General features: G+C 39.5%; 1 protein-coding gene across 1 annotated transcript in view; it reads left to right on the top strand.

The window, feature by feature from the left end:
• Positions 1-1,494: 1,494 nt before the first annotated feature.
• Positions 1,495-25,572, top strand: part of LOC138983567 (zinc finger protein ZIC 1-like) — an 82,232-nt gene continuing 58,154 nt past the window's right edge. Inside the window, exon 1 of the mRNA XM_070356844.1 lies at positions 1,495-1,779. The gene's annotated coding sequence lies outside the window, so the exon portion shown is untranslated. The remainder of the gene's footprint in view (positions 1,780-25,572) is intronic.

Here is a 25,572-nt window from a genome sequence, read left to right as displayed (position 1 = left end):
GGTGATGGACGATACAAAGAATGTACAATTCATCTTTGGTCATAACAATATGTTATTATATGGTACCCTTTGTTGACAATCTTTGGTCATAACAATATGTTATTATATAGTACCCTTTGTTGACAATCTTTGGTCATAGCAATATGTTATTATATAGTACCCTTTGTTGACAATCTTTGTCGCATTGCACATAGGTTGTTTTTTTTCTTGAATGGATATGTCGAGTTTTACGCCCTCACGGCTTTTGATGAGATACATAGGTGTATGCGTGTTTAGGTGGTATGAGCCATCTGCACCAATGGCAGAATGACCGAGGTCTTTTACGTGCCATTGTGATGACACGGGGGTGGGACATGGCTTCCGTCTATGGGTCTGTACATAAAGTTGACCCGTGTCCGTCCCGGCCCGAATTCGAACCTGCGACCTTTCGATCACAAGTTCAGTGCTCTACCAACTGTGCTACCGAGACCCCATGTCAAGCTTATGCTCTAGCTCGTCTTTCCAAACATCTCAACCAATGAGTCTTATATCGCGCATATTCCGTGGGTACAGTTCTAGGCGCTCTGCAGTGATGCCGTGTGAGATGAAATTTTATACGGTCAGTAGATTGCAGCCATTTCGGCGCATATTTACCTTTCACGGCCTATTATTCCAAGTCACACGGGTAAAGGTAGACAATTATTAACTGTGCCTAAGCAATTTTTGCCAGGAAAGACCCTTTTGTCAATCGTGGGATCTTTAACGTGCACATGTAGTGTACACGGGGGGAGGTTCGGACACCGAAGAGAGTCTGCACACAAAGTTGACTCTGTGAAATAAATTTCCGCCGAACCTGGGATCGAACTCACGCTGACAGCGGCCAACTGAATACAACAGCGCTCTAAATGGTTTCGTGCTTAATTCGGTCTGAGTAAAAAAACCGCCAGGAAATAACGCCTAGACTACCATGAATTATCCCAGAAAGGAAGGATTTGGGCCTGTAATCCACTTTTGATAAATCCATCGCTTTATCCTCTCTACAATTGACAAACCCTCCTCATTTACGGTTAAAGCGCCGAACCGAAAAATCCAGACACACAAGAAAAAGTGAAACCTAAATTTCACACGATCAGTGAACCGCTGAAAATCACCTATACTGTCAGCGCATTAGTGTTTTTTAGTAGATCAAATCAGTTCTAGATGCAGACTTTGAACTCAAATTGAGGTTGTATCTGTGCGCTGGACGTATGGGTGATAATTTGACTTTTAGCACCGTATCCATGTCTCCTCCCTCTGGACCAATAGCGACGTGACAAACGTTGTGTATTTCAGCACCCCCGTTACGGATCATTGAATCGGGTCGCGCATCACTGAACACGAAACCGTCACCGACACAGAGCGCTGTTGTTGATCTGCATGTTGAAGTCGGCTCGATGCGTCACGCCTACTTTCACACACAGAGAAAATAAAATTCTATTCAAAATGAAATAAAACAGAAATAAGGATGGAAGTTTTGTCACTTGGGTTTTAGGGTTTAAAACTGAAGTCGGCAGAGACAAGTTTTTCTTCCTGAGTCATTTCTCTAATCGGATTTGGTGTGTGTTTGGGTGTGTATAGCTCAATCATCCTCTGTCTCTGTCTCGCTCTTTTTCTTGCTGCTCGCGTTTTAAGTTTTGTAAGCTGCATACTATAGGTTTCATCGTGTAGAAATACTTCAAAGCGGATCTAAACATCGGCCATAAGGGATGCAGTTTTTGTGTACGTGTTTGTGGCAGGTCGAGCGAAAATGAAATGAGGACGGTAAGTAATTTTTTTCTATTTTTTATTTTTGATAAGCGAATTAGTAGGAAGAACCTGCCGGATTCATACTGACCGATTATATAGAAGTGGTCGGAGTCCAGTTCTGGAATTGCGCAGACAAACAAACCTATATATAGAGAGCAAGCACGCTATAGTAAACAAGCAAGAAAGCACTGACGAAAATACATTAATATTTAGCAGAAGAATAATGAACAGAATGTGTTGGGCATGTTGAAAGGTTTAAACGCTATACAATGCGCGACGATTACAAAGCGAGAGTGGGCGCCATTCGCAGTAAAATTCAGATTGATAGACTGAGAGAGGGAGAGAGAGGGAGAGAGAGAGAGAGAGAGAGAGAGAGAGAGAGAGAGAGAGAGAGAGAGAGAGAGAGAGAGAGTGAGAGAGAGACAGAGAGACAGAGAGACAGAGAGAGACAGAGACAGAGACAGAGACAGAGAAACAGAGACAGTGACAGAGATAGAGATAGAGATAGCGATAGAGATAGAAACACAGAGAGAGACAGAGACAGAGACAGAGAGAGAAACAGAGAGAGACAGTGACAGTGACAGAGATAGAGATAGATATAGCGATAGAGATAGAAACAGAGACATAGACATAGACACACAGAGAGCGTGGGGGAAAGAGAGAGAGATAGACAGAGAGACAAAGAGAGATAGAGAGAGAGAGAGATAGATAGATAGAGAGAGAGATAGACAGAGACAGAGAGAGAAAGTGAGAGAGAGAGAGAGAGAGAGAGCGAGAGCGAGAGAGAGAGAGAGAGAGAGATAGAGAGAGAGAGAGAGCGAGAGCGAGAGAGAGAGAGAGAGAGAGAGAGCGAGAGCGAGAGAGAGTTAGAGAGAGAGAGAGAGAGAGAGAGCGAGAGAGAGAGAGAGAGAGAGAGCGAGAGAGAGAGAGAGAGAGAGAGAGAGAGAGAGAGAGAGAGAGAGAGAGAGAGAGAGAGAGAGAGAGAGCTAGCTACATGCAAGTATACAAACAACGCTGGATAAGACATACTCGCTGTGCATGCAAAGTATAAAGTAAACGATACTCCTTTTTTTTTTTTTTTTTTTGGGGGGGGGGGGGGGGGGATCATGTATGTATGCACAAGTATAAATGTTATTACTGGTTTGAAAGAGACATTATTTGGATGCCGCAGTGTTTCTGTTTGTCCAAACGATTGCAAAATATTGCGAAATAAATCAAATAACGATGTGAAAATATCGTTTTAATCAAGATTACAAACCAAAAATGTACTGTACATAAATTGCAACATTGTGTTAGGAGTGGATCACCCAGAAGGACACAACATTCTCCAGAACGTCCTTGAACAGTTAACTTGTTTTCATTGTACAAATGTAGAATCAAATTGAAATGGTATACCTTCCCGAGTTATAATGTTAAAATGTTGTTTTCTCGTTGGTTCATCTGCCGTGGCTTTGAGAAACGACAATGACACGGCATGAATTTGATCTGTGCTTCATAAGTTTATTTTCTTCATTTTTACATAATCAAAAAATACTATTATTATTAATCTTTCTTCATTTTAACCTTATTTTTGTTTTATTCGTTGTGACAGGCGTTGTTATAATTTATGATATTATTATTGCTGATTTTGTTGTTGCAATTGTTGAGAAAATTATATTATTTTACTTTTCCCCATTTTGCTTTTATTTGTTTTGTTTGATTGTTTATTTTTGATCGAGATCTGTTTGTTTGTTTCTTTCAGTTTTTCATTTCTTTTCCTTTCATTTCTGTTCTTTCTTTTTTCTTTTTTTTCTTTTTTCCCAACTTTTTTTCTTTCTTTCTTTTTTTCTTTCTTACTTTTCTTTTTTCTTTGTTTCTCTCTTTCATTTTTTCTGTCTGTCTGTCTATCTGTCTGTCTGTCTGTCTGTCTGTCTGTCTGTCTGTCTGTCTGTCTGTCTGTCTGTCTGTCTGTCTGTCTTTCTTTCTTTCTTTCATTTTTTCTTTCTTTCTTTCACTTTTCTTAAATGTTTCTTTCTTCAAGATCTTTATTTATTTTTGTCTTTTTTTTCTCTTGCTTTTCTTTCCTTTTTTTTATTTTTCTAACTTAATTTTGTCTTTCTTTCTTTCTTCCTTCCTTCACTCTTTTCTATATTGACATCGCATTTATAACATTCTTTAAACGGTATGTTCGTGCAGAATTATTTTCAGGAGATAAGATGATACAGAGGATTTGTTTGTGTGGATTTTTTGCAAACAGTCCCATTGATGAATATCAAATAATTACGTGCACACATATGCTGTGAATATCCGTGTTTTTCAATTACTGATTCACATCTCGACATATAACGCACCATTTTATTTTAGTGTAAATGCTGTCCGCTCATGTCCCTGAATTATACATGTTCTTGTGTATATATAAGAGTTAACAATGCCATGAAAAAACAGGATTTAGTTAACACAAAAATGTATTTATATACACACAATCATGACAACACAACACCATACTTACAATGAAGCACACGTTAAAAACGTGTTATGAGATCTCACATAATCTTACCAATAACGTTTCACGACTTTATTTGTATAATCTACAATTTAAGTCAGTTTACCCTTATCGCAAACGGGATCTATTATCTGAGGACTATGTGACGATAGCACGAACGTCTATGTTGACGTCACTGTTACAATGATGTCAAGACAATATTGCTGCATTCAAAATAGCGCTCGTTCCGTCGATTTTTGTTGCTTAATTGCAGCAAAGTTTTATTTGTATTTCCGTTACAAGGACAATTCCGCGCTTAATCCTAATTTTTATTCGATAAAAGCTGATCAGTTTGTGTTGAATTCTCCAAACAGTTCCATTGATGATTATCAAATAATGGCAGTGCGCACGTATGCCGTGAATTTTCGTGTTTCCATTAGATTTACATCTATATATATGCTAGATTTTTTCTCTCTCGTTTTGAATGCAATCAATAAATCTACATGTACTAGATAAGCATCTCGGCTGCCATCACCTCTTGTTTGCAAGCATGTAGGTCTATATGAAAAGTAGGAGTGCCACGAAAACAGGATTTGTTGGATGTAAGTTGTAATAGGTTTTACCCTGGAAGTTGTCATCCATGGGTACATTGTTATCACCAACGGGATCTTATATAGTCTGATGACATAGTGGCCATGGCAGGAATGACCGCTCGGTTGCTACTGCTACGATGACGTCACATCTCCTCCAGTGACGTAAAGCTTCAACGTGACGTCACAGCCAGTTCTTTTGAAAAACGGTAGTTGGACAGGGATTTTTCCTTTAATTCTGTGTGTGTGCTGAATTAAAGCAAATAACTTAATGTTATTACTTTTTTTAATTGCTGTTAGTACGACAATTCCGCGCTTGGCCTTTCTATAATTCATATTTCATAAACACTGACGTTTTGTGGCTGCATTTTAAAAACAAATCTAATGATCATCAAATCAGCGCATGCCCCTATAAAGTGAATATCCGTGTTTTTGCATGTCTGATTTACATTTTTACACGATGAACTTTGTTTGTTGAACGCTGGATTTGTGGTCTGTCACAAGGTTTTACCCTGGAAGCTGTCAGCCTTATCCGTCTTATCACACACCTCAGATCTATAGTCTGATGACCATGTGGTGATGGCAAGAAACATCCGCCAGTGGTTCAGACACTCTATAAGTGAGGGAAATTATCCCCCCCCCCCTCCCCGCAAGAGCTTTGGGATCTTTTTTTTCTCAATGTAGAGCAGACTTGCATGCGCGCTCTATACAGTGGTCGCCGCTTTAATAAAGCCACTTCTGGACCGACGAAAAATGGCTTTAATAAGCGGCGGATTTATTAACCGGCGGTCCAGGAATACATCATTTTCGAAAAAAAAAAAAATTCTCTTTAGTTTACGTCACTCAGTCACTTTCTTTCGTCATTTACACTTGTTTGAATCTAAACAAAACTTCACGAAGGATGTTGAACTTTTGTTTTAATTATGTACATGTACGTGTACTTTGATCATTTCGGTACATCAATAATTTCACTGTCACCGTCACGAATCATTACTCGGAAGAGAAGAACGATTTTATGAGTGTTTGTTTGTTGGTCGTCTTCCACATCAGAACAAGATAATGTGAGTTTTAGTCACAAACTACGTGATTTCTCTGAGAAAACTGGCTTTAATAAGCGGCGGGTTGGGTTTATTAACCGGCTTTTTCTAATACATAAGATATAGTGATAAATCCGGACCGTCTGAAATCGGCTTTTATAAGCGGCTGGCTCTATTAACCGCGGTTTTATTAAGCGGCGTCCACTGTACTAAGCTCCGATCGACAACCTAAGTGCGATTCTCCTCTATTAACCAAGTGGCAGGAACATCCCTTCTGATATGACGTCACATCTACTTCAGTGACGTCTCGCGCTTGTGCCGTTGAGTTTTATTGCCGAGGGTAGCGTCTGTTTTGTTATCTCTGGAATGTTGATAGTGTGTATAACAAGTATGTGTGACTTTTTGTGCCTCTGTCGTTTTAATGTATCGTATGCATGGGTTGTTAATTTGGTTTTGAGGGAAGCGTGACTGTCTCATGAGTAAAGATGACGTCATCTCGTTTAAAAAATATGTTGTAGAGCTTCCTGTATCAGTTGCTTTTTACTTATAGAGTGAATGGTATATTTCTTTAGAATATCTAAAAGTAATGCCACTGCTCCGCATTAGCTTACATGTCTGTTCACCATTGCATTATACAGTTTACGGATTCTTTAGAAGCGTCTTAATTATTTATCGCTGTTTTTGTGTGTGTCTTTTTTAATGACAGAATATACACTCGTTATATAAGAAAGCCTGTATGTGCCCATGCAGTTATCATTTCTGCGAAAAGATCCCCCTCCCCCCTTTCGACCCGGCGATTGTATACATACAAAGTTTAAAAACATCATATTATTTATATACTCGATAATTGCACCTCAGATCAACATGTCTACACTGCATCTTTGCTTTGTTACGTTCATAGGTAATTACGCATAAAAGCTGCCACCGCCGCTACTGTTTACACACATGTGTAAACTTAATAGAAGTGCCAGGAAAACAGGATTTGCGGAATGTAACAAGATTAAGTGTGGAAGCTGTCTGCGAGGGGTAGTTTGGAATCGCTGCAGAATCTCTAATAGTCTAATAATCATGGTGCATGCGATGGCAGGAACGTCCGCTCTGACGCTGCTGGTGGCATTGCGTCACAGCTACTTCAGAGTCAAGTGACGTCACTGACAAGCACTTCAGCTGAGCATGCAGCAGCTGTGCTTTGGTATATTTTGTTTAAAAAAATATCTTACTTCCAGTTGTTGTTTTTCTTCAAAATGTCGCAATTGATTGCGTTCGCAGCAATATATTAACGGACTGCATGAAGGGATTTTAATATCATTAGTGAGCAACTACGTCAGACTTAAGTGACGTCATGAACACTTCAGTGAAGTAACATCTCTCCGTTAGTACAATGAAGTTTATTTTCTATTTTCAAGTAAAAAAAAAGATTACGCCTTGTTTGTTCTTTTCCGTATATTTCGGAATTAATCAACTTCTTATAGCCTGATATCAAGCAACTGATGGGTTTATCTTTTATGACAGAATTTCCGTTTTTAAATTTTTGTTGTTGAAATAATTAATTTATATTTTTGTCCACACACTTGACTCTGTTAGGTGCTACTTCTAGGTCTACTTGTTCACACACAATTAAGAGAAAACTTCATTTTCTTCCCTCTTTGAAAAATAACCATGTAGCCAGGGCAGTGACGTCCGCTCGCTCTGACGTCATCCTGTAAATGATGTCACAACTCTTCAGTGCTGTAATCGCTGCCCGCCACTGCTTGTGCCGCTGCTTTTTATTGCTGCATGTGTTACTCTAATTGTAATGTTATGCTGTTATGCTTGTTGAATTTCAAGATATCTTGACAATTACCCGTTACCCGTGCACGATGACGTAACAACCTCTTCCGTGACGTCATAGCTAACCGCGTCCATTGCTTGTTCCGCTGCTTTTTGATGCTACATGTGCTACTGTCATCATTTGTGGAATTTCAAGATATCTTGACAATATCCCGTTAACACTTATGACACTGACTATAATTTAATTTATACCGCACCTGCATGCGTGATCAGGTTTGGTTGGGGGCTGATTCCATCAGTTTCGAATTTCATTATAGGGACATGAACAAAAGCAGTTAACGTTATATCTTATAAGAAATCTTTTACGACTCTCTTCCTGCTTTTCAAGTGGGTTAACCTGTGCTTTTCAAGAGCTCATTGCTGCTGTGTGTATACACAATTACCAATAATAATAATAATAATAATAATAATAATAATAATAATAATAATAATAATAATAATAATAATAATAATAATCATCATCATCATCATCATCATAATAATAATAATAACTGGACATGTTTAAGTGCCTAACCTATGGCTCTAGGCCCTTTACAAAAGAACATATGCAGAATAGAACTATTAAATGTACAACGTACATAAAACAATTAACCATACGGACACAAATTACCACATGTACTGTTCACACAATATTATGCTATACACACTATATATACACACACATACCAAGCGAGCACTGTAATCAAAAACACCGCCCTTTATGTATACACATTCATGTTTACCGCCACTGATCTATCCGGGTTTTACATGAAATAAGAGCAACCATTTACTTTAGAAGCACTTTAGCAGGCTGACATATAGGTTGGACTTAAGAAATTAATTCTATACGAAAACTTTACACTGCACATTAAGCTATGAGGATTTTCGCTCTCATTTTCGCCTCTATACAATCAAAGTTTCCGCAAATAACTCTTTTTTTTAATAGTGCATATATCATCTGCACACTTCTGTATAAACACACACATTCACAAGATAACACCTTTGTAAAAAAAAACCACAAAAACCCCAGAATTTTCAGAATGTAACAAGTTTTATAGGCTGGAAGTGGTGAGGCAAAGAATCCCTTCTATCCTCGACAGAATCTAGTCTGCTCCGACGGCAAGAACGTCCTCTGTGACGCGACTGCTGGACTTATGTCACAGTTACCCCAATGACGTAGATCTCAAAGTGACAAGCACTTCACTGACGCAACACATTCTCCGTACATTGTTAAAATCGCTGATGTTTTTATTGCCGCACGTGCATGGGCTTTTCGCTCAATGTCTGGAATTTGGAGAGGTTGTAATACGTGTCCATTAAGGTCCTATAGAGCTACTCGAGTTTCGCAACCACACCTGTGTGGGAAAACGTCCACGGCGGTTATAGCCGGGAAGATGCGCTGAGCGTCAACATTCAACGACGACCCGTTAGTCCGTCTGACACTTTGTGTTTCCGACATGCACGTGGGATTCATTTGGCGTGCGTAAAAGATGTTGGTATACGGCACGTGGCTGGCCATAGTTATAATCATGAAATGAACATGAAATGAAATGAACATGAAATGAACATAAAATGAACATGAAATGAACATGAAATGGAAATGGAAATGGAAATTAAAATTAAAATTAAAATCAAAATCAAAATGATTTTTTTCCGACAAACTGCGACAGATAAACTCTCCAGTAATATAAATCTATAGTGTGTTTTTGTCTTCCACAAAACAATTTTAATTCATTTTTACAAACAAGTTGAAAGTGCGAGGTCAATAAATACACGATATACAATATTCTTTTCTGAGTCTTTGCTTGTCCATAAAGAGTGATAGGTTAAACAAAATTCATGAACACCTCTGCTCATTTTTTTAAAGCCTTCTGCGTCTTATCACTTTTATTGACAACAAATGATATATTTTGCACACACACACACACACACACACACACACACACACACACACACACACACACACACACACACACACACACACTGTCACACACACACACACACACACACACACACACACACACACACACACACACACACACACACACACACACACAAAGAAAAGGAACCCCTCCTCCCCCCCCCCCCCAAAAAAAAAAAAAAAAAAACGTGTCCATAAGCAGTCTGCTTGTTTAGGCGTAAGGGTCACCCAGATTGTCGGACCAAAACTGTTTTTTTTTTATTCAGTCACTTGCAATCAATGAATTGGCTTGATGTTTGGTTGTTTTCTTCAAAAATCATTATATTTTCAGAAAACATCAAGTTTGAATGTCTAAATTAAGTAGAACAACTGAAAAAATTAGTTAGTTCGTAAACAAATGGGCAAAAGAAACCTGCAAAAATGCTAATTTTGCATTTTTCAATGCACTCTTGGGAAAAAAGTGTGTGTCCAATTGAAAAATAAATTGGCACTCATATTTAAAGCATCATTACCTACATTATGTTCTAAAAGCTTTCTGTTTTGTTGGACATTTTGCTTTTAGTAGCATTAGCAAAAGAATACTATAATTCTATATATTATGATATATCACACAATCAACAACATTTTATTTTTCTGATTATCAGCTTCATTTTAGAACAAAATATAGCCAGTCAAGTGAACATTTGATGTGCAAAGTTTCAATGGAATAGGTGAATATTTAAAACAGTTGATCATGCAGACAGTGTAGCTGCTCTGTGATTTCGCGCAAACTTTCACCACATAAAACAGCAAACAGTTCAACATCTATCTATCAATATGGAAGGTAGCATTTAACCATGCAAAAACTGAATTGGTGAACTTTTGTACACAAAGAACCCCTGATATCGCAGATCTAAACTTTGGCAATACCATCCTTGAAAGTTCCCAAAATCACAAACACTTAGGAATAATAATACAAAACAACTGTAAATGGGATGAACATATAAAATCTCTTGTTGCAAAGTGCAGAACTCTCGTAGCTTGCTTGCGTACATACAAATATAGACTGAGCCGAAAATCATTGGAAATTATGTATAAATCCTTCATTCTACCACACTTTGATTATTGCGACATAATATGGGACAATTGTAGCAAAACCCTAACAGATGAACTCGAACAGTTAAACCTAGATGCAATACGAACAATCATCGGAGCTGTCCGCGGAACCAGTCACTTTAAGCTTTACGGAGAATCTGGACTCCAATCATTATCTGAAAGGCGTAACCGTCATAAACTAACAATGTTCCATAAAATTACTCACGACAAGACCCCCCCATACCTACAAGCAGCACTCCCACCTCTCGTAGCAGCCAACAACCCCTACCACAGACGCCGCCCCTTAGAACGAAGTATACCCCCACATCGAACAGAAACGTACAAAACATCCTTTTTTCCTTCGACAACAGTACTCTGGAACCAACTACCTGAACAAATACAGTTAACCGACTCCCTCGGGGAATTTAAACATTACTTAACAAAAGACGACACACAAATTCCCGTTTACTTCTACAGTGGCAGTCGACAAACACAAATAATCCACACAAAAATGAGACTTAATATCAGCGATCTAAAGAAAGACTTAGTTGAGCGACACCTTGCGGAAAATAGCGTATGCGACTGTGGTGATGGAACAGAAACTGCAACACACTTCTTACTAGAATGCCGTTTACACTTAGCTGCAAGAAACAACACAATCAACAAACTAACCAACAACTTCATACACACAGATATTCTACTTCATGGAAACCCCTCCTTGCAAACAAAAATTAACAAAAAAATCTTTTTAACAGTGCAGGAATTTATTGGACAGTCCGGCCGTTTCGAACAGATAAACATGTAAAGTGAAAACAAAATCGATACGTCTACTCGTCTCTCTCTCTCTCTCTCTTTCTCTCTCTCTCTCTCTCTCTCTCTCTCTCTCTCTCTCTCTCTCTCTCTCTCTCTCTCTCTCTCTCTCTCCCCCTCAGTCTCTCTCTCTCACTCTCCCCCTCTCTCTCACTTTCCCCCTCCCTCCCTCCCTCTCTCCCTCCCTATCTCTTACTCGCTAACACCATCAATATTATATATGTATTCTAAAACTGATTTTTGTTTTGATGTACAATTTTCATTCAATTTTCTTTTCATGTTTACTTGCTTTTCATTTAAACTGTACCCTCCCCAATCACATAATTCACCTCCCCCTCCTTCCTTCCTTTACTGTCTTTCTTTATCATCATTATGCAACGTTCATTACGTTATTAATAGATTTGGTTTATTGAGACAAATTTTTCAGCCGTTACCGCCTTATGTTGTACTGTCATGCAGGAACACCACTATAAGCTTCTAGCTTGTTGCTGTTTCTGTGAACTTTGTACACATGTCATGATTGTAACCTTTGTTAAAATAAACTTATGTTTAAACCAACATCTATCAGTCTATGTCCCTTAGGGGGGGGGGGGGGGGGGGGGGGGGGTCATCAGAAATCAGAATCAAAACTATCTTCACTTGAGCTACTGTCTGATTCATCATCTGTGTCAGACTGTTCTGAGCAGTTTTTGGAATCAAATTCATCATCAGAACCGATAATTTCATTCAACAGACCCTTGATTAAAGTGATTTTTAATTCCCACCAACCTACTTTGAGCACTTATTGCAAGAAAACTATGTATGCTAGAGACACAATGTAAACTGCACATGAAAATAGAGATATTTTTCTAGCTTTTGGCAACATCATAATTTAGTATATCTGAAAAACGATTTTTTCCAAATTCTGGGTGACCCTTACGCCTTAACGTTCTCAATGTTGTTACTGTTTATAACGTGTATACAAGACATTAATAAAAACACGCTTAAACCAAAAAAACCAAAAAAAACCAAAAAGAAAACAATTACAAAATTAAAGAAGAAAAATCGACATCAGTCCCAAGTTTTCAAGGAAAGACGAAGACATTTCTAGAAAATCGTCCCATAGTCAGTTTCTGAGCAGGCTGCCAATCATCAGGAAATTGACATGTGTGGGCGCACCGAGCGGCCTCTCGCCGAGACCGACTGATCCGATTTCCTCCCCCCGGCAACACGTTCCGGGTCTCGGCCTGCGGCGATAATCCGCGAAACTGGCTAAGATTAGCCAGAAGTTGAACTGCATGTGGAAAGGGGGATAGATGAAGGTTCCATAGTGATTAATATTATTGTTTTTAGTTGTTGAAACTTTGAATGAGTAATCCCTACGCAGATTATAATTTTGTTTTGATTTTTTTTAAGAAGAATAAAAAAAAAAGAAACTGACCGGCTTGCACTTGAAATTGAAAAGTGAACTATGTCCGTTTTTCCATAATTATATAAGTGTGATTAAAAAAAAAAAAAACCCACACACATTTTCAGTCCCGCCTTTCATTCACACATCAACTCTTTATTCCTGAACTTTTCAAACCTTTTTGAAACAAATATTTCAACACGAGAAGAAGAAGTCAAAGAGAGACATCATGCACTGTTCTGAGAGGAAAGGCTCAGAAAATAAACGTTTGTGAAGTTTTCCCACAGACTTTGATTGATTTCAAACGCTGAACTGTCAATAAATCGATCTATTTGAATCTCCATCAATGGGGTCAGCCTCCTACCACCCCCTGCCGAACACGTCAACCTAATCCACCCCCACCCGTCCTCCTCCCTCCACCCCCATCCCCCGCAGCCCTTGACCCCCCCCCCCCCCCCACCCCTTCACACTTTAACGTCTCTCTATAGTCCCTCTGTCAAAAGATTCACGTTCCATCGCGAAGTGCACGCGACAATGAAAGGTGTTTACAGACGAAGCCAAAACAGTAGCGCCAAAGGCGACAACAATTATTGAACAAGAAAGAAAGACCACACCCCGGCTAGTTCGAATGTTGAAACTGACACTGAACGGGTACTTTTCCTCAACGGGGTGCACCCGTCAGTCCAGTGTCAGCGCTATGACTGAGTCGCATGTCAGTTTCGTGATTGTCGGTTTCCTGTCTTTTATTATTGGGAAACATGGTGGATTTTGTATTGATTCAGTTGTGAGTTGTGATTGAGGAACATGGACAGTCTCGGAGCTAGTGTTTGATAAAACAGGCGAGGAGGAGGTAGGGAGAAGGGAGAAAAAGAGACAATGGGTTGACTGACTATTTGAGCGATTGATAGGCCTACAAATATCATGCTCAAGATATTGTGGGTAAAAAGCAGAATGTAATGGTTTTTTCAGATCTCACATTCGCGGAAGTGTAAATTTGACAAATTCATGATTTTGACATGATTCTGGAATTTTGCCATATGTTGATGAAAGCACAAATCTGTTTTACCGAATGACGTCTATATGCACAAAGCAGCTTTTTCTGTGTGAAATTGGACATGCTAGGGGTCAAGGGTAAGGGTGCACATGGAGGTGGGTTAGAGCGGGGGCGAGGGGCGAGGGGGGGGGGTGTTCGGTGGAGGGGGAGGGGGTGCAGATTAGCGGTTGACGCGTTAGGCAGGGTGTGGTTGGAGGATAAAACGATTGATCGAGCTGCAAACGGATCGGTTTATTGCATGGCAGATCAGTAGTGTCTAGAATTGATCAAATTCCGTGGGAAAACTGATATGCTTTTTTTTTTCCTTCGGCAACAGTTCGGAGTGTCTTTTCTGAGAGCAATGGACGATTATTTTCTTTGCCTTCTATTGTTCGCACATTGTTGGGAAGTTCCCTTTTCTGATAAGACCACGTGTGAGCATTTACTTACTAGTATCTTTTGACATCATTTGTGCACGTGTCGAGCTTCGAATCAAGTCTGTTACTATGTTGATATGTACATGTATGATTGTGAGAATGTGAATTAAAAGGTGTTTTAATTAACCATGGAAGAGGAAGATGGACATTTTCGGGGGAAAGGCAACAACAACAGCAACAAACAAACAAACATAGAAACAAAACCAACTGAAAATATACACACGCATGAGAGAGTGGGGGTGGGCGAAGGGGGGATTAGATTGGTGGGAGTAAGAGAGGGGTGGGGTGAGAGCTACCTCCCCCACCCCTTCCATGCCAGACAGCCAGACACACACACGCACAGTAGTAACTTCGCTTCAGGCCCTTGTCAAAATGTTAGCACGTCGAATTAGTTTAACAAGTTGAAACTAACTCCCGCGGACAATGCGAAGGACACCTAGCACTCAGTAATGATTTCTTGTTCCCCTTTCTATACACGACACTCTTGTGCTCCTCCAGTCCACGTCTGGGTGCCCGGGGGCACTTGCATTTTCCTCCCGAGATCAGCGGTCACCTAGCCGGAGGGACGACGAAGTCAGCGCATCGAAATGAACGTAAATTTGGATCGTTTTATAAAAAAAATATTTGTTTTACAATTTTCAGATTTTTAATGACCAAAGTCATTAATTAATTTTTAAGCCACCAAGCTGAAATGCAATACCGAAGTTCGGGCTTCGTCGAAGATTACTTGACCAAAATTTCAACCAATTTGGTTGAAAAATGAGGGCGTGACAGTGCCGCCTCAACTTTCACGAAAAGCCGGATATGACGTCATCAAAGACATTTATCAAAAAAATGAAAAAACTCTCATGTCAAATTTCATAAAGATCGGTCCAGTAGTTTAGTCTGAACCGCTCTACACACAGACACACACAGACACACACACATACACCATGACCCTCGTCTCGATTCCCCCCTCTACGTTAAAACATTTAGTCAAAACTTGACTAAATGTAAAGAGAGAGCAAGGAAAACAAGTCGCGTAAGGCGAAAATACAACATTTAGTCAAGCTGTCGAACTCACAGAATGAAACTGAACGCAATGCAATTTTTCAGCAAGACCGTACACTCGTAGCATCGTAAGTCCACCGCTCGTGGCAAAGGCAGTGAAATTGACAAGAAGAGCGGGGTAGTAGTTGCGCTGAGAAGAATAGCACGCTTTTCTGTACCTCTCTTCGTTTTATCTTTCTGAGCGTGTTTTTAATCCAAACATATCATATCTATATGTTTTTGGAATCAGGAACCGACAAGGAATAATATGAAAGTGTATTTAAATTGATTTTGAAAATTTAATTTTGATCATAATTTTTATATATTTAATTTTCAGAGCTTGTTTTTAATCCAAATATAACATATTTATATGTTTTTGGAATCAGGAAATGATGAAAAATAAGATGAACGTAAATTTGGATCGTTTTATAATTTTTTTTTTATACAATTTTTCAGATTTTTAATGACCAAAGTCATGAATTAATTTTTAAGCCACCAAGCTGAAATACAATACCGAAGTCTGGCCTTCTTCGAAGATTGCTTGGCCAAATTGTCAATCAATTTGATTGAAAAATGAGGGTGTGACAGTGCCGCCTCAACTTTTACAAAAAGCCGAATATGACGTCATCAAAGACATTTATCGAAAAAAAGATAAAATCGTCCGGGGATATCATTCCCAGGAACTCTCATGTAAAATTTCATAAAGATCGGTCCAGTAGTTTAGTCTGAATCGCTCTACACACACACACGCACAGACACACAGACACACACACACACACACACACACACACACACACACACACACACACACACACACACACACACACACACACACACACACACACACACACACACACACACACACACACACATACACCACGACCCTCGTCTCGATTCCCCCTCTAACATTTAGTCAAAACTTGACTAAATGTAAAAAGAAAGAAAGACGAAAAGAGAGGAGCAGGAAATGATTACACAGCAAAGAAAGAATGCATGCATCGCCGCCATATGTAACCTATGTATACGTGCATACTGAATATTATACTTTCTTGCTTAAAACATCAACATTTTTGTTTTATTCATTCGCCATTCATTTATTTTGACATCTTCTCCTGTTCAGTTTCTTCTGTGTTCGTAGGCTACATCTTCAACGTGCATTCCTTTCTTGAAATTGAAAATAATTACTTCAGTCATTTTGTCGAGATAAAACAAGCAAAAACAAACAAAAAACAAAAGAAAAACAAAACAAAACAAAAACAAAAGGGGGAAAACATGCACAATATTGCCAACACTCGTGCTATCATTTGTGAAAGATCAGAGACGGGACCGGTATTTGTTCCTGTCTTTTTATTTCAAACAATAAAAGTATTATCGCCTCGACCCGTCATTTATTAAAACACCTATCTCCTACAAGTAGCCGACTTTGGCATGAAGAGGTTTCGTCAAATCTCGCCAATTCTCTCGTTACCAGGGAACTGTGGGTAGAGGGAAATATGCGGCGATAATATTCCGGTGATATCCGACACTGGTTGAAAATGTCCGATTTGCTTTTGAGTCTTGCCCTCGCTGTGATACGATATTGACTAATCGCTGGCTAATCCTCTTAATTTTTTGCAAACATTTGTTTGTGTTATTTTGTCATTCTTTTTTTTGGTCTTAGTTGTGTCTTTTATATTCTTCTGTCTTTCAAAGAATCTTTGATCTTTTGGTATCCTGTCTTAATTATTTCGTTTTTGTTTTGTTCGCTAATTGTTTCTTTGTTTCTCCTTTTCCGGCTTTTTTCCCTTTTTCTTTAATGTCTGTCTGTCTGTCTGTCTGTCTGTCTGTCTGTCTGTCTGTCTGTCTGTCTGTCTGTCTGTCTGTCTGTCTGTCTGTCTGATAATCTTGGTAGAAAACCACGTGCTTGTATATAGGACCTCTTTATGTTAAATACACGTCTTCTGAGCTCTGTATTGTTTCTATACCCCTTATATAGAACCAGGGTGCCTCACCCCCACCCAGGGTGCCTCACCCCCACCCAGGGTGCCTCACCCCACCCAGGGTGCCTCACCCCCAACCAGGGTGCCTCACCCCCACCCAGGGTGCCTCACCCCACCCCCACCCCCTTCATAAATCGAACTATGAATGCAGTAGGGCCTATTTCTATTCTTGTTTCTTCCGTTTTTGATGAAACTGCATGACTCTACTCTATTGACGCAAATCTATACACTCTTTATATATTTATTGACTGAAATGAAACGTCGGTTTGTATTTCAAACTGATCTTTGTCTGTTCAACTCCGTAGACCTCAAATAGATATCATCTGGTCATCCTTAATTCTTTTTTTAATCTTGGGGTATTCACGCGAGTTTATAATGGAGCTCAAATTTCTTGATACCCATCGTGGAAATCACGTGCATGCATGTCTTTTATCCATGAGGTCTTCTTCTTCTTCTTCTGCGTTCGTGGGCTGAAACTCCCACGTACACTCGTGTTTTTGCACGAGTGGAATTTTACGTGTATGACCGTTTTTACCCCGCCATTAAGGCAGCCATACGCCGCTTTCGGAGGAAGCATGCTGGGTATTTTCGTGTTTCTATAACCCACCGAACTCTGACATGGATTACAGGATCTTTTCCGTGCGCACTTGGTCTTGTGCTTGCGTGTACACACGAAGGGGGATAAGCCACTAGCAGGTCTGCACATAAGTTGACCTGGGAGATCGGAAAAATCTCCACACTTAACCCACCAGGCGGCCGCGGCCGGGATTCGAACCCTCGACCTTCCGATTAAGAGGCCGACGTCTTACCACCCCGCCACAGATACCCATCGTGCAAATCACGAGCATGCATGTCTTTTATCCATGAGGTCATGAACAGAATTATCAAAGTTTTAAACAACCAAAAAATCCCATTTTATAGACAGATGATATTCTGTTTCTAGCTGTGAGTTATAGCACTGTGGATCCACCAAACGCCATTTGGTTTTATGCAGTCAAATCAAATCAAAAATGTGGAAAGAGTAAGGTGGTAGGCCTAAACTTCACGTTAATTCAGTGAGTTGTATATCATAATTGTTAATTCAATTCATTTTCCCCATCCTTTCATAATCCACTTTTTAATAACAAATAATGAATCATTGAGATAAATAACAAAAAATGGCATTGCCGCATACAGAACAAATACACAGACAAGATAACAGCAATTAAAAGAGTATCTTCTTCTACATGCGTTCAAATCTCCCATGCTTTGATGAATACATACTCCGTGAACAAGAAAGTGAACATAATTATATATATGAGGATTGAGGAAAGCAGATTCGACAAGTATATACACGTACCGTGTTCACATTTATGTATATGGTGTTGTTTGGTCCTCATGTGCAATTGGTTCCGACAATCATTAACTCAGTTCTCACCATGTCCGCAAGAGCTGACCCCTACGATAGATACAGATAGATAGACATTGAGAGCTGACAAAACGAATCAGATAGAGACAGAGATATATTGTGTGAAGGTGACAAACATGACCCCCAACGATACACACTCTCTCACACACAGCTGCACCCGGGATATCGGCACGGTTGGCCTAGTGGTAAGGCGTCCGCCCCGTGATCGGGAGGTCGTGGGTTCGAACCCCGGCCGGGTCATACCTAAGACTTTAAAATTGGCAATCTAGTGGCTGCTCCGCATGGCGTCTGGCATTATGGGGTTAGTGCTAGGACTGGTTGGTCCGGCGTCAGAATAATGTGACTGGGTGAGACATGAAGCCTGTGCTGCGACTTCTGTCTTGTGTGTGGCGCACGTTATATGTCAAAGCAGCACTGCCCTGATATGGCCCTTCGTGGTCGGCTGGGCGTTAAACAAACAAAACAAAAACCCCGGGATATATATATATACAGTGGTACCTCTCTTTCAAGACCTGAAAATAATTATGAAGAAATCAGGTCTTAAAAGTAAGGTTCCTCTGTGCATTCAAAGCAAACATCACAAGGTGCGGGGTAGGAATCCACCCGAGCAATATAGTGGTGTGCAGGACAAGACAGTTAGGGGAAAACAGTTTGTGACCGCCGATAACTCTTGCGCCTTTTGCGAGGAAGCGCAAACAGTGATCAAGACCCTGCTCCGGAATGGCTACCCGAAACCTTCTCGCTCCACGGGAGTCGAACCGCGGACCCCCTGGCTTCTTCCCACTGAGCCCAGTTGCCCCTGACTGCAGCAGGCACCGGCAGGGGGCCTTATCTGCCCCCTCCACGAGAGTCAAATCTTAGGGTAGATCTACCCCGAGTAGTTGGCCCGCTTTATCTCACCCGGTGCGCTTTAATATGGCGAGAATTTAACAGGGCGGGATCCCGAGGGAATCCTTGTGTCAACACCCTAGCTTCATCGAGCTTTGAACGAGGGGCTTCGCACTGACAGATTGGTATTATAAGCTGATACTCCACGTCCTCTTGTCCCCTCTCTGCTGTCTCCCAGGGTGCTGAGCCAGCTAATTCCTCGTTGTGATTGGGAATACATGTAGCGTTGAGAGCGGTGTCGAATGCTGGGTGACAATCGGTGTTCGCGAGGAAATACTGTGTGCATAATGGTGGCCTGAGATGACTCTGTCACTTGTGGCGTAGTGTAGTGATTGTTTTCATTTGTGGGTGGGGGTATTTATACAGTGCCTGCGCGCGCGCGCGCGTGTGTGTGTGTGTGGTATATGTGTGTGTGTGTGTGTGTGTGTGTGTGTGTGTCAGTATGTGTGTGTGTTAGTGTGTGTGTGTGTGTGTGTGTTTGGCAGTATGTGTGTGTTAGTGTGTGTTAGTATGTCTGTGTGTGGGTGTGTGTGTGTGTGTGTGTGTGTGTGTGTGCATGTGCGTGTGTGTGTGTGTGTGTGTGTGTGTGTGTGTGGTTTACTTGTGCGTACATTTGCATGTACCTGTTTTTATTTCAAAGGAATTTGTACAAAGGGTATAGTTAACAAATGTCTTATCATTGATCTGTCATTCTCTTGCATGCCTGCCTGGGACCGTGTGTGTTCTGAGGGTTGATTAAGGGTTCCGTAAACAGGGAGTGAAAGAAAGTTCTTCTCGAAAAGCACACTTGTCTGCACGAAGTTGTTTAGATGTCCATGGATATCATCTAGCGGCTAGACATACGCAAACATGACAAGACCTGTATGGTATGGAACTAACACAATCTCCCGTTGAACATGCGGACCTGAATGACATTGTCACACAAGAAACACTTGATGTCACATCTAGAGGAGTCCAGCTGAAAGAGGAAATGGGTTTAATTCAGCACGGCATTCTGTAAACAGATATTTACAATACGTCGAAATGTCCAGTGGAGATTCACAGGTAAAATAGTGTTGTCATTGGTTTAGGAAAAGTATAGGATTCTGTGCATTGAGAAAACCGAGTATGATTGTATTTAACACTGCAAACACAGACATGTTGACAGCGAGATACGTTTAGTATAGAAAAGACTGGCTATCCCGAAGATTTGGTTCTGTAGAGGTTACCTTTGCGGCAGGAATTTGATGAACTTGTAAAATATCCCAAAAATGCTAGATCAAAGTTCATCAGCGACAACTATCATGACGTTAGTTTTTTTTCTCCAAATAAGTTATTGCTTTCAAACGCACACACACACACACACACACACACACACACACACACACCCACACACACACACACACACACACACACACACACACACACACACACACACACACACACACACACGCACGCCAAGAAGTGAAAAAAATGTAAAGAAAAGAACTTATTGCAGGTATAGGGAAGCTGTTTTGTCACATGGCCGCTGTATGAGGAAAGTGGGCTATGTAGCCTTGAAGAACGAAGGAAAAGACATAAATTAATTGTTTTTCATAAGATGATACATAACAAATGCCCCCAGTACTTAGTAAATGTATTGCCCCCTCTTGTAGTTGACATTAATCCGTATCATAGACGAAGACCATTAGAAAGATATGTACCTCCTCATAGAACCGAATTATTTCGCAACTCTTTTATCCCCAAAACGACTGTATTATGGAACACCTTACCAGATAACGTTAAAATGACCACCTCCTTGAGCGAGTTCAAAAATTATTTGTCAAGTGCTGATTTTAAAGTACCATGCCATTATTATTATGGAGAAAGATTTGAACAAGTACATCATTGCAGATTGCGTATTGGTATGAGTGATTTGAATTTTGATTTATGTAAGCGGCACCTTAAGGATTGCTCTCAATGCGAGTGTGGTTATCCCAGCGAGACTGCTGAACATTACTTATTGCATTGTCCCTTGTATAGAGATATAAGATTATTGTCCATTGATAATTTGACAAATGATTATAAGTATATCGAAATATTATTGAAAGGCATCCCGCAATATTCACGAAATGTCAACCAGACCATATTCATAACTGTACAGGACTATATTAGACAGACGGGCAGGTTCCGCAAATGAGCCTCTATACTTCACTCATTACATTTATTAGACACTGTCATGCGACATGCTGCCTGACAAATTTTTCCCCATAACCTCTCTCATGTTCTCTTGTTGTTTTCCGACTTATCAAGTATGTCTCGATTTATGCGCAATGTAGTGACTTTTCCTCTGATCACAATATGCATTAACTTTGTGCGAGTGTCTTATGTGCATTTATTACAATTGAAAAATCCCCTCCAATATTGGCGCTCCAAGTCTTCTTCTTCTTCTTTTTCCCTTAAGCTAGCTACTAGCTAGCTGCCCTTTCCCCACCTCCTGTATCACCAACCCCTTCCCATTTTCTGCTTGTTTGTGTATCTGTTTTGTCTCTTGTTTTGTTTATCGTTTCCTGAAATGAGCTAATGTACTTATTCCGCCATCATGCTAACCTTTGTTTTGTAATTACTATGATTGCTTAAAATAAGCATTGTATGCTTGAGTATCAATCATCCATGCATTGTTCTTGTCATGATTAAAATTGAATAAAGTTTTGTTTAAACCACATGGCCGCTGCTTTGCGGCCACCACTCTCCTTAAAAGGAAATATATAAAATCTTTGCCCTGTAAGTATATACTTTTCTTTTCAAAAGCGCTACCGTATATAAGTCTGTCCTTAATCTGCAATTAATTTTAGTTTAATTTCCTTGTGCGGCGAGAGATTAACTTGACCACAAGTTTGCTTCCTTATTCTTTGCGGTTTACGCTTACAATCGTAGTATAGGCAGAAAGATTAAGTTTCATTGACAGTAGAACACGAACTGATTTAAAGAGGTTAATTAGGACAGAGCATGAGGACTGAACCTGAAAGGGCTAAGCAATGTAGTTTTATGACTGTGATTCATTGTGATTTGAAAGTGGAAAATGTGTGTACAGCATAGTCCAGAGCATGAGACCACAGCGGCAAAATTGAATCTAAGTACAGTGTAAAATCTGGGCTGAAGGGAATCTCAGCCAAAAAATATTTTACGGAAGACAGATTTCTTTTAACGAAAGTTTCAACGGACAATGTCCCATAGGCACTATAGCAGGTCTGAACATAAGTTGACCTGGGAGATCGGACAAATCTCCACCCTTAACCCACCAGGCGCGGCCGGGATTCGAACCTACGACCTTCCTCCGGCGTCTTATAAACTAGACCACTGCGCCCGTCTCAAATCTCTCAATAACTGTTTCCGCAAACAAAACGTACATCCCTGATACACATCTATTTCCCGATAATGCTTTCGTCCTGTCTCAGAATAATTTGCGCACACAAATCGCGCTTATAAACCTTTCTGCTTGCTGAAGTGTTTAATTCCTTGACCCTAAAACAATGTTTGGCGCTTGTTTAGCCCGCAAGCAGTGAGATCAGCCAGGAGTATAGAAATTACAAAGAATAAACTTATCTTCAAATTGCATGTTATTATGACTGGTGATGAGAAAGATCCTTTTCATTAAATGACCAATAATTATATCACTATCATGTGTGGGGTTGTTTTTTCTTGTACCTTTCATACGGCAGTGCCAAACGACTTTAGTTCGATTATTTTGCAAGATATTCGTAGTTTATAAGAGTTCTTCTTAATTAGCAGAGATAATAATACAATAAAATCACGATAATCTTTCTATTTTACTCTCATGTTTCTCGTTGTTATGATAATCACATTTAATACCGCAATATAGTTTGCCTTCACAGATCAAATGTGTTTGTTTCATCCAAAACAATGGTGCTTCGATATTTCGCGACAGCGGTTCGCGCACCAAAACAGTGCATGTATGGTCTGGGGTTTGAACCCAATGCAATAGTTGTAAGACAGGGAAGCTGATGTAAAAACGTAGAAAAGTCGAATTTATAGATGCTGGCTAGTTTTATACCGCCCCGTTGTCATTTTCTAGGCATAAGGAGGAATTAGAACTGGTCTAAGATGTGCAATGACTCTTTAGAGAAAGGATGTGTTGTGTTTGTTTTATATGAGTCACAAAAAAGAAAGAAAGAAAGAAAGAAAGAAAGAAAGAAAGAAAAAAAGAAAGAAAGAAAGAAAGAAAGAAGAAAGAACGAAAGAAAGAAAGAAAGAAAGAAAGAAAGAAAAAAAGAAAGAAAGAAAAATAAGGTAACATTATTCCCACTCTCTTCATTTGACTTCTGAACCTATAGATTTGTCCTCCTGTTATGTAAGCTATACGCTAATTGTATCTTTGCCTATTTGTTTGCTCTCTTTAACAAACAAAAAATGTTGAAAGCGCTCGCAGTATGCGCTCTTTGATTTAAACAGCATTTTCTTGTCATTTTGTTTTAATACTTGTGCACAAAGTATTATCAATATTTACTCATGAGAAAGACCAACAATTGTAAACTCACATGCTCACGCATGCATTTATACATTTTCAGTTTCATTTCTTTGCCCGTTTTGGTAGATATGCACAGAATAGTGTATACAACTGCATGGCAGTAATGTGAGTGTTCTTAGCTTTTAACTCCTTTTTCTTCTTCTTCTGTGTTCGTGGGCTGAAACTCCCACGTACACTCATGTTTTTGCACGAGTGGATTTTTACGTGTATGACCGTTTTTACCCCGCCATTTAGGCAGCCATACGCCGCTTTCGGAGGATCCTTTTTCTCTTTTGCAAGTTTTTTGTCTCTCAAACGAACAACATAGTTTATTTCTGTACATGGCAATGTTAAGTTAAGTATATTTAAAATAATCACACTCACACAAACTTTCATCTGAGAATTTCATTACACTTAAACTTATTGACAGAAAAAAACCCAGACGGCACAATAAAACAAACAAACAAACATTTATTTCCCTGATTATTTTTATCATTGAGTATTTGTAGTTGCATGAAGTACCGTTATTTTGTCGATCAAATTTGTGATAGAGTTTTAACATTTGTTTTTATAAATCAAACAATGTAGTTCCAAGTAAACCTTTTTTTTTCGTTTTATCATTTTTGGTTTAACATTTTAGCATCAAGCGTATGAAAAACAATACTTATTGCAGGAGGACAGTTTTTAATTTTTTTTTTTTAAACGTTCGTTACATTATGTGTAAAAACAAATCGACTTTTATCAGCATTCATTTGTTAAAGAACATGTAAGCAGAACCGCACAGACAAAAAATCCAAATACACGGCACATGAAAACTATGTCATACTCATTTATGTTGGAAGACAAGGCTAATATTTGTTGACAAAATAAATCTATTTCTAACAAAAGGTTTAAGCACAATTGTGACCCTCCACCACGAAATGAGTCGCATGTCACCTCGCGCGGTTCTGCGCTAGGCTTAATATAAGTCCGGGGGGACTGTGGTAAAAGTGTGAGGGTCACCTTAGTCACAGGCTTATAACTCGAACAGTTTTCGCTCTTTTCTAAAACGGTTTTTACCACTGGATAGAGCATAAAACACTCTTTATGAAAATGTAAAAATATTAAAATCATGCAAAGATGACATGCGACTCATCCCGTGGTGGAGGGTCACAATTTTCACAACCATCCTCCTTCTTTTTCTTCATTGTAACTGCAATTGTTTTTCTCATTGTAACTGCAATTGTTTTTCTCATTGTAACTGCAATTGTTTTTCTCATTGTAACTGCAATTGTTTTTCTCATTGTAACTGCAATTGTTTTTCTCATTGTAACTGCAATTGTTTTTCTCATTGTAACTGCAATTGTTTTTCTCATTGTAACTGCAATTGTTTTTCTCATTGTAACTGCAATTGTTTTTCTCATTGTTTTTGAACATTTCTTATTACACTGTCCAAAATTTAAAGAACATAGAACCATTT

This window comes from Littorina saxatilis, linkage group LG13 (assembly GCF_037325665.1).
Source record: "Littorina saxatilis isolate snail1 linkage group LG13, US_GU_Lsax_2.0, whole genome shotgun sequence".
Lineage (NCBI taxonomy): Eukaryota > Metazoa > Mollusca > Gastropoda > Littorinimorpha > Littorinidae > Littorina > Littorina saxatilis.
This window is presented reverse-complemented; position numbering and strand designations above follow the sequence as displayed.